Below are 16,951 nucleotides of genomic sequence, written 5' to 3' on the forward strand. Positions count from 1 at the left end.
GAGGGCAGGGGATGGAGATGGGTCCGTGGTGGTGGAACCCATGTTCCTGCTCGGCCTCCTTCAGCAGCTCCACGAAGAGAGGGTGGTTCACATCAACCACAGGGATCACGAACCTCTGTTGCTCCTGGCCCACGAGAATGGCCACGAACCCCTTTGGAATGTCCTTGCTCCGGTGCCGCTGGTGGAGATGAAAGTGGAAATTGAGATGCAGGTGGTGGTGCTTGTCGCCGCCGAGCCCCATCGAGAATTGGAGAGCCCAAAAAGAAAGAGAGAAGAGAAGGGGGTTTTGTTGGTCAGATGGAAAATGGCCAAGGGTCGGAAGAGGAGATGGAGAGGGTGAAGAGGGCGAAGGAGGAATCTGTGAAGGAGGAGGGGATGTTGCTCATTTCTCAACCTCTAATCGACAACCATGTATGTAAACGATGATGAGGAAGCAAAGAGAGCATATGGGAGGGGCTGTATTTATACCACAATTCCAAGACGGATTTGGATTCCAATTCCCAAGTCCGTGTGAACAAAAGCAACCGCTGACCCTCGGCCCCAATTGCGGCCTTTGCTTAACTCACACTCCAAAAACCCTCGCCATCTTCTCCTTTTTTTTAGGATACGTAAAATAAAAATAATAATTCTTTTGTTTCGATATGAGAACTTTTTTTTCTAAACCATTATACTATGTATCGAAGGAGTAGAGTGGGATAAAATGCATTTCTGATTTTAACTGATTTATCGATGCTTCTTACCGACTACAACGTCACAAATTTTTCCAGAACGATAAATTCAGCACGACGAGAACTTGGAATTGACACGATTCCAGTTTGAGCAAGCGCAGGTCATTGAGTTGGCAAAACCAGTTCGGGATTAAATTTCAATCGACATCTCCATATATCCATGAATTCGACATCCAAACAAGGAGTAAATTTACATTTTCAATCCTAGTATAAAAAAATCAACAAAATATGAAAAATATCACCATGTCACTATATATATATTTAAAGAAATATTAATATTTTTAATTTATTCATAAATAAGAAAATATTTATTTGTTGATTTAAATACTTTTATGATTTTTTAAATTTCTTTCATTTTTACAAAAATAAAATTTATGAAATTGAGACAATTTTGCTCACATCCATGTTTAAAACTTTAGAAAATTTCCCCCTAATTCTAATTATATCAAATACTCTCTTTCCTCATTGCCGTTCTTAATTTTACTATTATTCCAATCTACTCTTACTACTAATCTTTCTCTCTTAAGTCTTCCATCTTTTCAAATTATCAATTTTACACTGCATTGTTATTCCCCAATTAGGTCTTTGGAAAAAAAAATCCATTAAATTTTGTTCTAAAAAAAGAGGTTTCATTAATTTATTATTTTATTAAGTATCCCGTGCCGAAAATATCGAAAGACTTAATAAGGTTTATAAATATATATGTGGTATGATATCTCCCTGACAATTAATTTTGAATTTTGAGATAGAATATGATGAATACTGATAATTTTATTAACGGCTCTATACATGTTTGAAAATCTATCCCTTTTATTCTCCTTCCTAAATTAATCCTTCCCCAAAAAGATTGAAAATTACTTTCTTGTTTTAAAAAAAGCTACGTATAGAATGATTTAATTGAGAAATTGAGACTCTTTCCATATATTTAACCTAAATTTTTTGGTACCCTTTCATTTCTCTTTATGCCGCGGAAGTTTTTATTTATTAATTAATTTTTTGAGGTAGCCGCCTAATTAAACCATTACTTTCTTGTTATTTACTTGCCAATTGGATTTCTTTCATTTATCAAAACAAAATTCAAAATAGATGAATAATGCGTTTTCAACGGAAACCCTATTTCCTTTTAATAGATTTGTTGATATTCGTTCTAGATGGTCAAACATTTAATATTACACGATTTTTACTCTTTTTTCATACGTGTTTCATTTTTTGATTTTCTAGATTTTAATAATATATTTCTAAAACTAATTTAGCATTCGACAGTATTCAATTTATTATTAAATTACAAATAATATGATGAAAATGTAAAATAATATAAACAATCCGGCATTGGGGGAAAATACAACATGATATGTGGACCAATTAACTAAGTTTGGTATCGTCAAATATGTTCAACTAAGATAACAGAGGAAATTGACCTACACTTAAGATCAAGTTGTAGATCAGAATTCAATCGAGAATCACCAAAGTTCTCTTTGACCGACTTGAGGACTCTGACCTCAGGCTCGACAATCGACTTTGGGCCTGATAGCTATAATCATCGGTCGAAGCGATTCCAACGGTAGCCTATAAAAGGGACATGGGATGGTCTACAGGGTTCATAACTACTCATCCTACTACAGGACGCTTACCTAGCCAACATTTAGATCCGGCTCTACCCAAACTTGATCGTAGTTGGTCTTGCTTTCTCTTGCTGCTCAAGATGGTCGATTGCTGCTGTCGACTACCTATGCCTGGGGGATTTTCATCTCTTGTCCATTCGAACCGAAACCCCCAACTAGAGATGGAATTCCAGAACCCGAATAAGGGTAATATGTTCTCATAAAAGGTTGCTCCAATCTGACCTAGCTGGCGAGCGATCCCCCGCCTCTATGCTTAGGTACATTCTCAATTCTGCTCCATGAAGAACCTATAGTAGCTTGCACCTCTTGTAACTTGAGCATCCTTTTTGCATGTCATTCTTACTTTAGGTCGCACCTCACTAGCTCGTTGGGATTGTTAGGTGGCTGATCTTTGATAACTCGATAGAATCCTACACATAGAATTAATTCTCAATGACCAATGATTTAAGAAAAAAAAAACAAGGAATTAATTACGTGGGCAATTTGTAATTGAGAAAAAAAGTATTGATTCCTTACCTTTTTTTTTTTGACAAGGGACTCTACATTTTTATGGGAAGAATTGTATTGAGAACAAAATTTTAAACATTTTATTACTTGGGCGTCCCTACAAAATTCCCACTGAAACTCATTTCAGATAAAGCTCGTTGATAATTGGACAAAACAAGCATTGAATTTTGACATTCTAAAATATAGTTATTTAGATATGTTCAAATATTAGAATATTTTAAATTAAATGAATAAAAAAAACTTTTTTTAAATACAACTGTTGAAACAGAAATTTCGGCCAATTACTAAATGCGACGTCAAAATTTAAGGACAAATCACAAATTTACATGTGTCCTAAATTAATTTAAAATTGGTGAATGTCTCTTTTATAGTCGTCCGATGAAATCAACTAATTGGATCAAATCCATAAAGAGATTGGGCTCAAGCCCTTGGCCCATTAAGCCCATGGCCCATATAAGACCCACCAAAACTCTATAAATAGAGGGGATCCAGAGCGGAGGCATTTAGAGGATTGAGAAGAATTTCAGACTCAGAGTTTTCAGTATCTGGAGTCAAGCAAAGCATGCGAAGCATCCAACTTGAAGAATTGGAGACTTGAAGAGTACGAGACTTGAAGAACATTGGATATTATCTTCCCAAGCAATAATACTTGAAGACTCCGTCAAACTGCAAAGTCTTCATCAAATTGGCCGGAGAACTTCAACAAGCTGCAAAGCCGAAGCACCTCACAAGCTGCAAAGTTGAAGAACTTCACAAGTTACAAAGCTGAAGAACTTCACCAACGCAAACCGAAGAACTTCACCAGCGCAAAGCCGAAGGCTTCATAAAGTCTTCATCAAGCTACAAGTCAAATAACTTCATCAACAAGTCAAAGTCTTCAACAAGGTCAAAGCCGAAGACCTCAAAGATCCTTCGACAAGCAAGAAGCGGAAGGCATCAACCATTGATTCAAGAACAAGCCCACAAGCCCTTGAATTAAAGTTTACATTTGAGAGAATTAATCAGAGAATTATCCATCAGAGATTGTAACACTCACATACATAAATACAAATACAAGTTCATTAATTCGAGTGTTCTCTTGTTGAATTTCTCGTCGAACAACAACAATTTGACACATAGGAATCAACTTTTAACCTCGAGATAATGAATGAATTACTGCTAAATTATGTTCTGTCCTCAAAATTTGAAACTTCTTAAAAAGGAAGAATCTTACCGAGTAAAAATATATTCCTTGAAAGGAAACTGGTAAAGGGTTTTGCTATTTCTCTTAATTTTGTTGGACTTTTTCTTTATTTGAACAGAAAAACTTGCCTACGTAATATGTTATTTTTAATGGGATTTATTTTATTTTATAAATTAAGAAGTTGCAGATGAGATTACGTAGAAGGATGACTAGAAGCGGTCTGCCCAATTAAGTTTCTACATTAATTTGAATTTCTACACTTTCAATGATAATTATATTCTAAATATTTCCGTTTCAAAGAAATAATAATTATATTTTAATTATTTTAATTATTTTAATGATTTTTCCCACATGCGAACTAGTGAAATTTCACCTTTTTATTATTTTTATTTTATCACAATAATGCAACACAATGGTAATCTATTAAAATATATTCCACTAGTGACGATGAGTTACTAAAACAAAAAAGTTCAAATGTAAATTTTTGTTTTCAAATTGGGAACTAGGATTTTAGTTTAATATAATAATAAATATAAGGAGGTAACTAAAGGAATGCAACTTAGAATAATGTAAAGAGAAGCTCGAAGCAAAGTTGACATGAATATGTCAGAAGATAAAGAAATTAAAAGATGTATTTGAGAGTGATTTTGACAAGATTAAAATCATTTTTACTATTGTCAAAATAACTTATATTTCAATTGATTATGTTTGGTAAATTGTAAAATTGATTTCGTGAAAGTTTAAAATCACTTTATATTAATTTTTAAAGCATCACCTAGATGATAATTTTCGAAAATCAATTACACAAATATTTTTCTTTTCAAAATCATTAATTCTATCATAACTTTCTAATACATCCTAAATTTATGAGGTATAACTAAGCACTACTATTTATTTAAATGATCCATAGTATAATCTTTCGTCTTTAATTAAAAAAAAAATCCTTGACTTTATAGGATGATATTGGATAATGGGGGCGACCATTTCCCTTTAAAACGGAGGAGAAATTATTGCTTGTCTACGTGGAATATCTTTTCCATCCACTTTGCATAATTAATTATCATAGAAAAAGGTATTCATCATATGGTAAATAGTATATCATTCATTTTTACTACTTTATCTTAGGGATATAAACATAGCTCAAGTCAAATTAGATATTTATCCCAAGATGGTTTCAAATGTTCATACTCCCATATTTATTATATTTAAAAAACATTAATTTTCTTTTCGAAAAAAAGAAACACTCTATACAAATTCAAAAGTAAATGGGAAATTTGCACCATTATCATGTTGTAGTTTTTCTCTTTTCATAACTAATTACATCAAAACGTAGTCATTAAAGGCTTTGTTGGTAACGTGCTAATTTCATTTTCGAAAACTACAAAACGGTAGTTCGTTATTCCTATTCCTATTTCCATATTTAGGGGTGACTATTGATGAATAATATATTTTGTGTATTTTTTTTTCTAGAGTATGATAATTTGAAGATATGGAAAATCAAACTTCCAATTCAAGGGAAGAAAAACAGGCCAATTACTACAAAACTATACTAATGTTGACCTATATTTTGTGTTTTATCGTTTAAAACTTGTTTTTAGCCTATTGGCACAACATACCCCTCATATATATTTCCACCTCCCCGTTCCAAGTTTTAATCTCATGACCGTGTATTATAAAAAAAAAAAAAGAAAAAAAAATCTCATGACTGATTAAAGGTGTTTTTCATTTTTAATTTTTTTAATTTTTTAATTTAAACTGATAATTTAGACTTTTATGTCGAAATTTAGATGGTAAATTTTATTTTATTTACTAAATCATATTATTCGATTATATAATAAATTATATCTTAATTAAAAGTAAAAACAAACCAAATTGAATTAACATGTATATACTCGATCAAGAAGTTATGTGTTTGAATCTCATATTATTCGATTAAATAATAAATTATATTTTAATTAAAAGTAAAAACAAACCAACTTGAATTAAGATGTATATACTCATCAAGAAGTTATGTGTTTGAATCTCCTGTTGTGGTGAAAATTGATAGGCAAATTTATGGGTGGAAAATAATTTTTTTTCCCTCAATATATATGGTGTGTGTATATTGGGAAATTAGGCTGAATAGTTGTTGATGCAATTTTTGGGAATTCGGGTCGGGTCGAGCAAATCAAGTAACCCGGGGAATCGACCGTCGAACTTTTGGATAAGGATTTGATTCGAAAAATTTGGAGGAGGTTGGATCTGCAATAAGAGAGAAAATAAGAAAACACCGATGTGGTGTCGGCCGACCACACTTCGATGCTTAAGTCAGTTGATGAGCTTTAAGCGTGGAAGAGAGGAAATGAGCAAGTCTCGAGTGAATTGCTTGAAAGAGAATGACATACCTCCCTTCTATTTATAGGTTTTGATGGCAGTGTGAACAGGTGTTGAAAAGTCAAAGAGGTTTTTGTCAAAGTCAACTGCCGCTCTATAATTGGCTCTATAATGAGACCAATAGATGCGCAAAGAAAGTCGGTGGGCATTTTGCGTCAAATATCCGCACTATGGTGGCGGCTTTGTTGGCTGTGGTCAAAGAAAGTGGTTGAAAAAGGGGGTGCAGCCTAATAGGCCGCACAAAATCGACGCCTACTGCCACAAGCCGGCGACTCCGCTCAACTTTCCCCCTCTCAGTGTTTTATTGTGCAGCTGGGATGGGGTGCCACACAATGCATGGTAATGTCACGCATTGTGCCATGTATTGTGCATCCCATTGTGCATTGGACTGATTTTTTCTTTTATGGGTTGGGTTCTCTTGGGCCCAATTCCTTTCTCACTTTACGGGCTGTCAAATCTCTTTTAATTCCTCCAACATTAAGCCCCCACTTCAAAGTTAGGGTTTCCTAGCTTTGGAGTATGTTGTGACTTCTATTTGCTTGCTTCTTCATTTATCGTAGCCGTCGCACTATTTGCCGTTGATTTTTCCTCGGATTTTCAGTTAGTGAATTTTTTTTTCTTTTTTTTTAAACTGAAATCCGCACAACAGGTCGCACAACAGATCGTCAAACAAATTACCGAATTTTGCTCTCTTCTTCAGTTGTTGCTTATCAGCGAGGTATTTATGTATTTCCACGTTCGTCGTTAAATGTGTTGTCCATAGTGTTTTTCACAACTCCACCCGACTTTTGTGAGTGCTTGTCCCTTAAAATATCCTTGCCGCTTAAAACAGGGCTCAATTTCACACAGTTTTTCTTTTGGCCGACGAATATTATGCACAATATTGTTCTCTAAAGCCGCACTTTGTTGCCTACTTGTGGGTGCGTGGTCTTCACGTAAGTATATAAAAAGGTATCACGTCATCCTTTTTGTACATATTTTGCTTGAAAATGTGTCTTTTCTCTCAACAATAGTGCGGTTTATTGGGCATCTTTGAGGCTTTAGGGCATTTATTGTGCACTTTTTTTAAGGATTTTTTAGTGGATTGCTGGGATTGGTCGTAGTCAGGGCACCCGATTGTGCGATTTTTTGGGCGGTTCTGGGAGCATAGTGTTGTTTATTGGGCTTTTTCAGAGGCATCATCCACTTTTTACGCATTTAGTTGGGCATCCTTGAAGTCACTTGGTTGGGTATTCCTGAGGTTCTGTCTAGTCTCTTTTCTTTTGAGAAGCTCATTTGAAGGCAATTTTTGGCAATGTACTTTTCAAGGTAATTTTTTGATCTTTTACTTTTTTCTAATGCAATATGAAGGATCTTGGTTTAGGGAGTTCGGTAGTCGTTAGCCTCTTAAACCCTTGTTATGAAGAATTTACGTTTGACTCTTTAGAATTCTTTGACCCAACTAGGCTTCCTTCTCCCGTACTTTCATCAGACGTAGGGACCTCGAGGGTTAAGGAAGATACTGAGGAATGTTCCTTTGCTCAGGCGGTGGCTGAGAGAGCGGCTGCTGGGGTAGCGGGCGGTGAGTTTTCAGGTAGAACTTCAGACGAACTTGAGAGTGTATATTTGAGTTGTGCCGGTATTACTGCTGTTTTAGAGCGAGTGAATACAGGTGAAGTAAGACCAGAAGGGGTTGACACACATTGTTTGAACGTAGGCGCTATTACTGTAGCTCATGAGGTATCACAATTGTTGATGTCATCTCCGGATCAGTACTCATCTGCGGGGCCCGCCAGCATTCGCTCCACCATTACTCAGAGTACTCTGGACTTTTATCATTTTACTTATGAAATTCCAGAGAACATTGTTATGCGCATGTCGAGTCCTGATGAGCGGATGTGCAGCCCACCTCCAGGTGAAACGACTTTGTATACTGCCATGTTTAGTCATGGTTTGCGGATTCCTCTTCATCCATGTGTGCAACGCTTTTTGAGTGATGTTGGCTTAGCTCCCGCTCAACTGGTCTTAATGGGTGGAATCTATTGCTGGCATGTTTCATGGCTTGGCAATATGGCGACGGTGGAGGCTTGACCGTAGAGACTTTTGCTATTCTGCACACCTTTGTTTTGAAGGTTGTTCCTCATCAGAAAAACCAATATTTTTGTTTATCAAAGAGGAAGGAGAAGAAACCCTTAGTGGAGTCAGAGAGGGCTGGAAAGCAGAACGCCTCTAACAAGGCTTCCAGCCGTCGTGATAGACAAAAAGTTACTATGTCTAGCTCTAATAAAAACTAGAAAAGTGAGTGGTTTTTTATTAGTGGGGATTGGCTTTCCACTAGGGAAGGTATTTATGATATCCCGACTGATTTCAGGGCTCCTGGTAGGTATTTACTATTTTACTGCCTCTTTTTTTTGGCATCTTTTCATTGCTAACTTGTTTTTTTTATGGACGTCTAGTCTTGGCTCATATCTGTGGTCGATGTACCTATGCTGCTGCACGTTTAGAATGAGGTCTAACTGGCGTGGGAAAAAATGAGAACTTACTTATAGAAGGCAGTTTACGTCACTACAGCCTATCAGATTTGACCCGTCCTCTCTCCGAGGCTCAGAGTCGACTTGTTAGTGAGCCCCCATCTCCTGGTCATACTAGTGATTCCACCTCAGGTAAGTTCTCTCTCCTTGACTTTTATTTGCTTTTTGCTTTATGACTTGCCTTTATGGTTTACCATTTTTTTTGCTATTAGATTCTTCCGAAGATTAGGCGGAGATGAGTTTTTTTTATCGACTTCGAGCTAACAAGAGGTCTGCCTCGAGCGAGGGAGCTTCGAGTTCGATTCCACCAGATCAGCGACGTCGAGGGGTAGAGCCATCTACTCTTCCATGACCTGTCGGTGTTGCTCCTACGACTACTATTCGCCATCCTCCTTTGTCTGCTCGTGTGCTTCCTAGTTCTGCTACTATGACCTTTGGGCCATCCCTCCCTACGATTCTTGAGTCTTCCAGTCTCGAGAGATCCCCGTTTCCTTTACAAGGCCTTGTGTTTGGTTTCAACGACCTTACCAAGCACCGTTGCTACCGGAAGAGATTGATAGAGCTGGGATATGTATTCAGGAGAGGGTGCAGAGAGGGATTCTTCTTGGCTCATCCTCCGTTGGCGACCCTAATCGAGACATTTGTCATGCTTTGCGTGAGATACACAAGGTGAGCTTTCTTTTCTCGCCTTCTTCTTTTTCCTTTCTTTATTCTTTGTGTTTTCCTTTGTTTTACTACCGCTTGCTTGATCTTCAGCATTGCGCACTTATTGGTTCATCGGTTTATCGTATGGGAGCCGAGCTGTCTTATTTGCAGCAGTAGAAGATTGGGGCCGATACAACTTTGGAAGAATCTCGAGAACTTACGCACCAACTTGGCCGACAGAATGCAGAGCTCGAGATAACGCTTGGTCAGATACAATCTGAGCATGACCGTGCGATGGCAGAAATTGAGGCTGTGAGGGAGAATCTGACTAGACATCAGGCGGAGTCAGATCAGGCTAAGGCCGAGCTCGAGGCTTTACATACTGATTGGCGAGACCCTAGCAGACTGGAGGCCGCGTTGTGAGAGGCAGGTGCCCTTGTGGCTATGCATAATGAGGCTATGAAGTTGGGTGTATCGTGGGTAACTACTATGGTTGGTGAAAGATATCCCGAGGTAGACTTAGGATTTCTTTTTTTAGCTCTAAAGGCGGAGTTGGTTCGACCAGGCGAGTCTACTCATCCTAAGGTTGTGGTGGTTGAGGCAGGTGACGTGGCGGCATCTACCACGGGTCCTACCAGTTCTTCCAAGGTCGCTTGTCTGAATGACTTTGCCTCTTAGTTGGATGATACTATGGATACACAGGGTGAGACTCGGGACGATGCTTCAGGGAGAGATGAGGTGTAGGGGTAGTTTAACATGCTTTTCCTTGTTTATTTGGTTTTTTTATGTGTTTTTGTAAAGACATGCTTCATGAGACATCCGTTGGTTTAACCAAGTACTTTTATTTATTACAATCGCGCATTTCAGGCTACGGATAATACTTCTTAAGATGTTCTACATTCTATGGATGATTTAACTGTTTTCCTTCAAGATTTTCCATGTAGTACGTACCAGGTCGGACGATTCGAGTAATACGATAAGGACCTTCCCATGTAGGGCCGAGTACTCTGTCGGTACTGTCCTTTGTTCCTTGTGCTACTTTGCGTAGTACTAGATCACCTTCTTGGAAAGCTCGTGGTCGAACATTGGTGTTGTAGTGTCATGAGATGCGTTTTTTTTGGGCGATGATTCGTTGATGAGAGACTTCTCGGATTTCATCTAGAAGATTTAGATACATTCTGAGTTTTTCATCGTTGGCGATAAGATCGTATTCTTTTATCCTTAGAGAAGGTAGTCCTATTTCCACAGGGATGACTGCTTCGGCACCAAAAGCCAAAGAGAAAGGAGTTTCTCCAGTAGCTGTTTTGGCAGTAGTCCGGTAGGCCCATAATATGCTAGGTAATTCTTCGGCCCATCCCCCTTTTAAGGATTCTAGTCGGGTCTTCAGGTAATGTTTAATAATTTTGTTCACTGCCTCAACTTGTCCATTGGATTGTGGGTGTGCTGGGGATGAGAAAAAATGGCGGATGTTGAGTTGCTTTCAGAAATCTTTAAAGTTGGCGTTATCAAACTGCTTGTCGTTATCGGAGATGATAGCATAAGGAACGCCAAACCGACACACGATGCTTTGCCACACGAATTTGGTGATCTTCTTTTCGAGATTGTGGCCAAAGCTTCAGCTTCGGCCCATTTAGTGAAGTAATCTACGGCCATCACAGCGTACTTAGTCTAACCTTTCCAGTTGGCATTGGTCCTATGAGATCTATTCCTCATTGCGCGAAAAGCCACGGGCTAACCATGGCAGACAGAGGCTCTGCTGGCATCCTTAGGATCATTGCGCAGCGTTGGTACCGGTAACACGCTCGAGTGTAAACTTGGGTATCTCGTTGTAGTGTTGGCCAGTAATACCCTTGTCGAAGAATCTTATGGGCTAAAGATCGTGCCCCTGAATGATTACCGCAGATTCCTTCATGAATTTCCCGCATCACATATGCAGCTTCCTCTTGATCCAGACACTTTAGCAGGGGTTGTGAATATCCTCGTTTGTACAATACATCATGGATCATGGTGTATTGGGCTGCTTGTCGCTGTAATCGACGGGTCTCGATCATGTTGGTAGGTAACTCACCCGTATTAAGGTATTTAATGATCGGACACATCCATGAGCCATGGCCTGGGACATTCATAGTGTAGACATCGATGACTTTTCTGTACTAGACTGTGGTACGAATGTGACAGGGATAGTCCTACCAACGTTGGTTTGATAAGCGGTTGCCAATTGGGATAAAGCATCCGCATTCCTATTTTCTGATCGAGGAATCTGTCGAATCTCCCATTTTGGAAAGCCAGCTAATAGTTGCTGTACCTGTTTTTTGTAGGCACTTAGTTTTTCTCCTTTTACCTGATATTCTCCACTAACCTAGTTAACGACCAACATGGAATCTCTATGGACAAGCAGATGTTTGGCACCTTGTCATCGTGCTACTTAGAGTCCAGAAATTAAGGCTTCGTACTCAGCTTCATTGTTGGAAGTTTTAATCCCAAATCATAAAGCAACTTCCATGCGTTATTTGGCAGGTGATAGGAGTACTACTCCTACTCCACACCTTTGGCCATTTGAGGATCCGTCTACATTGATTGTCCATAGCTCTGGATCTGCTGAGTGACTGTTATGGGTGTCAAGGGGATATCTTCACTTTGTAGTGTTAGGACAGGAGTTAAGTCAGCGATAAAGTCGGCGATTGTCTGCCCTTTAACAACTGCTCGAGGCTTATATCGTATGTCATATTCTCTTAATTCCACGGCCCATTTTATTAATCGTCCTGAAGTTTCAGGCTTCTGAAGGACCTGTTTCAACGGAAGGTCTGTAAGTACGTGGATGGTGTGGGCCTGGAAATAGGGCCTCAGTCGCGGGGCTAGCACTATTAATGCTAATGTCATTTTTTCAATGGACGGGTAGCGAGTCTCAGCATCGACTAGTGCCTTGCTGGTATAATACACAGGTACCTGGCGTCCATTTTCTTCCTTGACTAGGGCTGAACTCACTGCCGTTTCTGAGACGACGAGGTATAGAAATAACTCGTCTCCCAAGAAAGGTTTTGCCAACAAGGGTACCTGACTAAGGTACTCTTTAAGTTGTAAGAATGCCTTCTCACATTGGTTGGTCCATTCAAACTGACCACTTCTCCTAAAAATCTTGAAGAATGGCAAACATTTATCAGTGGCTTGAGATATGAATCGATTTAATGCCGCGATTCTTTCGTTAAGGCTTTGAACTTGACGTAAAGTCTTGGGCGATGCCATCTCCATAACTGCTCGAATTTTGTCTGGATTGACTTCGATCCCATTCTGATGAACCAGATATCCTAAAAATTTGCCGGAAGTTACCCCAAAAGTGCATTTGTTGGGGTTTAGCTTCATATGGTATTTTCGTAGAATGTTGAAAGCTTCTGCTAGGTCATTCTCATGCTGGGTTGAGAGTCGACTTTTTACCAGCATGTCATCCACATAAACTTCCATATTCCTGCCAATTAAAGGTGCAAACATCTTATTTACTAACCTTTGATAGGTTGCTCCAGCGTTTTTTAGGTCGAAGGGCATGACCCGGTAACAGTAGAGTCATTGTTCTGTTATGAAAGACGTCTTCTCCTGGTCAGGCTCGTACATTCGTAACTGATTGTATCCAGAATAAGCGTCCATGAAACTTAGCATTTCGTGACCGGCCGTGACGTCCACCAATTGGTCTATTCGTGGTAAAGGAAAACTATCATTTGGGCAGGCTTTGCTGAGATCCATTCGCCATTTCCCATTAGGTTTCTTTACCATGACCACGTTGGACAGCCACTGTGGATAATCCACTTCACGTATAAAGCCTGCTCTAAGGAGTTCCGATACTTCCGCGGAGATAGCTTGATTTCGCTCAGTATGGAACAGTCTTCGCTTTTGGATCACAGATTTGGCATCTGGATTCACATTGAGTCGGTGAACTATCACCTGGGGATCAATTCCTGGCATGTCGCCATGTGACCAAGCAAATACATCAGCGTTATGTCTAAAAAATGCTATTAATTTCTCTTTGGGTTTTGATCCCATTTGTGTACCAATCCTAACTCGTTGTTCTTCGGAAAGTAGGGGTACAGTTTCAATTGCCTCTGCTGGCTCTCCATGAGTGTTGTTGGGACTCTTTGGCTGACCTGGCAATGTATCCTTATCTCGATTGAGTGGGGCAAGTGTTGAGATATCAGAAAGTTTTCTTTCTTTTTCAGCTTTGACGCTTGATTTTAGTGGTTTGAGGTTTGGTATGACGGGCTCGGGGCGTAGGGCCATATAGTAACATTCACTAGCAATACGTTGCTCTCCTCGCACGTTCCCTATTCCCCATGGGGTTGGAAATTTCATAACTTGATGTAAAGTGGAAGGTACAGCCCCCAAACTATGTATAGTGGGTCGTCTTAGGATAGCATTATATACTGAATCTAAATCGACGACCAAAAAGCACACTAACCTGTTAAGGATGCACGAACTTTCTCCAAATGAGATAGGTAATTCGATGCTTCCCATTGGGTGAACTCACTCCCCACCAAATCCCACAAGAGGAGTGTTGCACGCTTTCAATCTTTCTCGGTCGATTCTTATAGCATCAAATGTTCGTAATGCTAGGACATCAGCTGAGCTACGTCCGTCCACCAGTATACGATGTACTTGGATACTGGCGATGGGAAGCGCGATTACTAGTGCATCGTTGTGCGGTTGGTGTAGACTTTGTTCATCGGAACGGTTAAAGCATATGGTGAATTTAGAAGGCCTTGATGTGGATGTGCAGACGATGTGGTCATAAGGCTCACGTCGTGCCTGTCTGACACGAGCTTTTCTCTTTCTACTAGATTCTCCCTCAACTGGTCCGTCAAATATCGTCCGGATCTCACGCGGATCGGGCTGTCTGTTTGCTAGCAGTCCATCATGCGGAGGAGGGTGATTATCTCTTCCTCTTCTATCTACGAACTCTTAAAGATACCCCTGCTGTATTAGGGTCTCGATTTCTTCTTTCAAGCGAACATATTTCGCAGTGTTTTGTCCAGCTTCTTTATGGAATAAACAGTAGCGGCTTTGATCTCGAGGAAAATTTTCCTATTGTCTTTTAGCAGGCCACCTGAGGAGATTCTTATCCTTGATTTCCATCAAGATATGCTCTACTGGTACAGTTGTGGTATATCTTCGAATGTTTTTCGGGAACTGTCGATCTTTAGGATGGTAATCAGCTTTTGCTTTTTTTTGAGGATTTTGACTAAAGGTCTGTCTTTCCTTTTTTGAATCAGGGCTTCAGGTAGTATTTCCCGGATTCTCTCGAGCATTGAGTAGTTCTCCAACATGCATATGTTTTTGAGCTCGAGCGATAAAATCATCGAAGGTAGTTGAAGTTTTCTTACCTAATGACCAAAGAAACTTCTCATCTCGTAGCCCAGCCATAATAGCAGTCAAGGCAGTTCCGTCAATGCCTCCTTCAATTTTGAGGGCTTCGTTATTAAAGCGGACGATATATTCGCGTAGGCTTTCGTTCGCTTTTTGTCGAAGCGTCAGTAAGTAGGTAGCTGGCCTCTTCTGCTCACGTCTCCCTACAAACTGTGTCAGAAAAGCACGAGTTAACTCCTGAAATGAAGTTATCGACTGCCTTTTAAGTTATCGATACTAAGTACTGGCTGGACCGGTAAGAGTTAATGAAAATGTCCTGCATTTTATCTCGTCACGAGCCCCTTGAAGATCCATCCAGGCACTAAAAGTGTCAATATGGTCCAATGGATCTTTGGTTCCATCATATTGCTTCATGGTTGGCCATTTAACTTTGACGGTATTGCTACTGCCATGACATTGTCTGCGAATAGGGTGCCCGACCCATCACACGGTTCTTCTTCGTTTCGTACCTTATTGGGGTAGCCATTATGATTACTCAATGTGGAGTCTGGACGTTCCTCAGTAGGTATTTGGCGGCGATGGTTGAGGAGATCGTGCAAATCCAATTGTCCTCGACTTTCATGTTCTTTTCTTCAGTTATCCAGGAACTCCCCCAGGTCACTGGTATCCAATCCTTCTAAATCCGTTCGTGACCATGTCTGGTGGTATCATCATTTGTTTGGAATGCGAGCCTTGGGGGAATTGACACTATTGGGGGGATTCCTGGGTCGGTTGTTTCCTCCCAGGGTCAATTTCTCCTAAGGATTTGGAAGCGAGCTTGTTCGGGACTCGTCTTCTCCTTCGATGGGAGTCTTTCCTTTGATTGGATCTCGAACGGGTGGTCCTTGAGAGGGGGAACTGGCGCACATTCCTGGGTGTCTTTTTGTTTCAACAGATCTAGAATTTGGGCCATATCTCCCTTCAGTCCCTACACATCTCGATTAATTTGGATCTACTTACTTCGACGTTGCTGAGGCACTTCGGTATCGTTTACGAGCTGGGTAGTCACCGTAATGTTCTCTTGTGCCCTCCTGACAGCTTGAATCGGAAGTCAGAAAGTTGGTCGGGATGCTACATGCTTCGAGCTATGATGTTCCATTTGCTTGGAATCCCTAGTTTCCTCCGGAATAGTTTGGGCATCGTTTGGGTCCATGATTAGATAATTCGTTTTTCGGAGTTTTGGACAGTCGTTCCCACAGACGGCGCCAACTGTTGATGCAATTTTTGGGAACTCAGGCCAGGTCGAGCAAATCAAGTAACCTGAGGAATCGACCGTCGAACTTTTGGATAAGGATTTGATTCGAAAAACTTGGAGGAGCTTGGATCTGCAATAAGAGAGAAAATAAGAAAACACCGGTGTGGTGTCGGTCGACCACACTCCGATGCTTAAGTCATTTGATGAGCTTTAAGCGTGGAAAAGAGGAAATGAGCAAGTCTCGAGTGAATTGCTTGAAAGAGAATGACATACCTCCCTTCTATTTATAAGTTTTGATGGCGGTGTGAACAGGTGTTGAAAAATCAAAGAGGTTTTTATCAAAGTCAACTGCAGCTCTATAATTGGCTCTATAATGAGACCAATAGATGTGCAAAGAAAGTCGGTGGGCATTTTGCATCAAATATTCAGGCTATGGTGGCGGCTTTGTTGGCGGTGGTCAAAGCAAGTGGTTGAAAAAGGGGGTGCGGCCTAATAGGCCGCACAAAATCGAGGCCTACTGCCACGAGGCGGTGGCTCCACTCAACTTTCCCGTGTTTTATTGTGTGGCTAGGAGGGGGTGCCGCACAATGCATGGTAATGTCATGCATTGTGCCATGTATTGTGCATCCCATTGTGCATTTGACTGATTTTTTCTTTAATGGGTTGGGTTCTCTTGGGCCCAATTCCTTTCTCACTTTACGGGCTGCCAAATCTCTTTTAATTCCTCCAACAATAGTATTAATTTTTACCCACTTTTTTTCAAAATCATGTTTTCTAATTTTTGACTGACATCACCTAGA

Source organism: Momordica charantia (assembly GCF_013281855.1).
Source record: "Momordica charantia cultivar OHB3-1 chromosome 6 unlocalized genomic scaffold, Mcharantia_2.0 BLBB01000006.1, whole genome shotgun sequence".
NCBI classification, from domain to species: domain Eukaryota; kingdom Viridiplantae; phylum Streptophyta; class Magnoliopsida; order Cucurbitales; family Cucurbitaceae; genus Momordica; species Momordica charantia.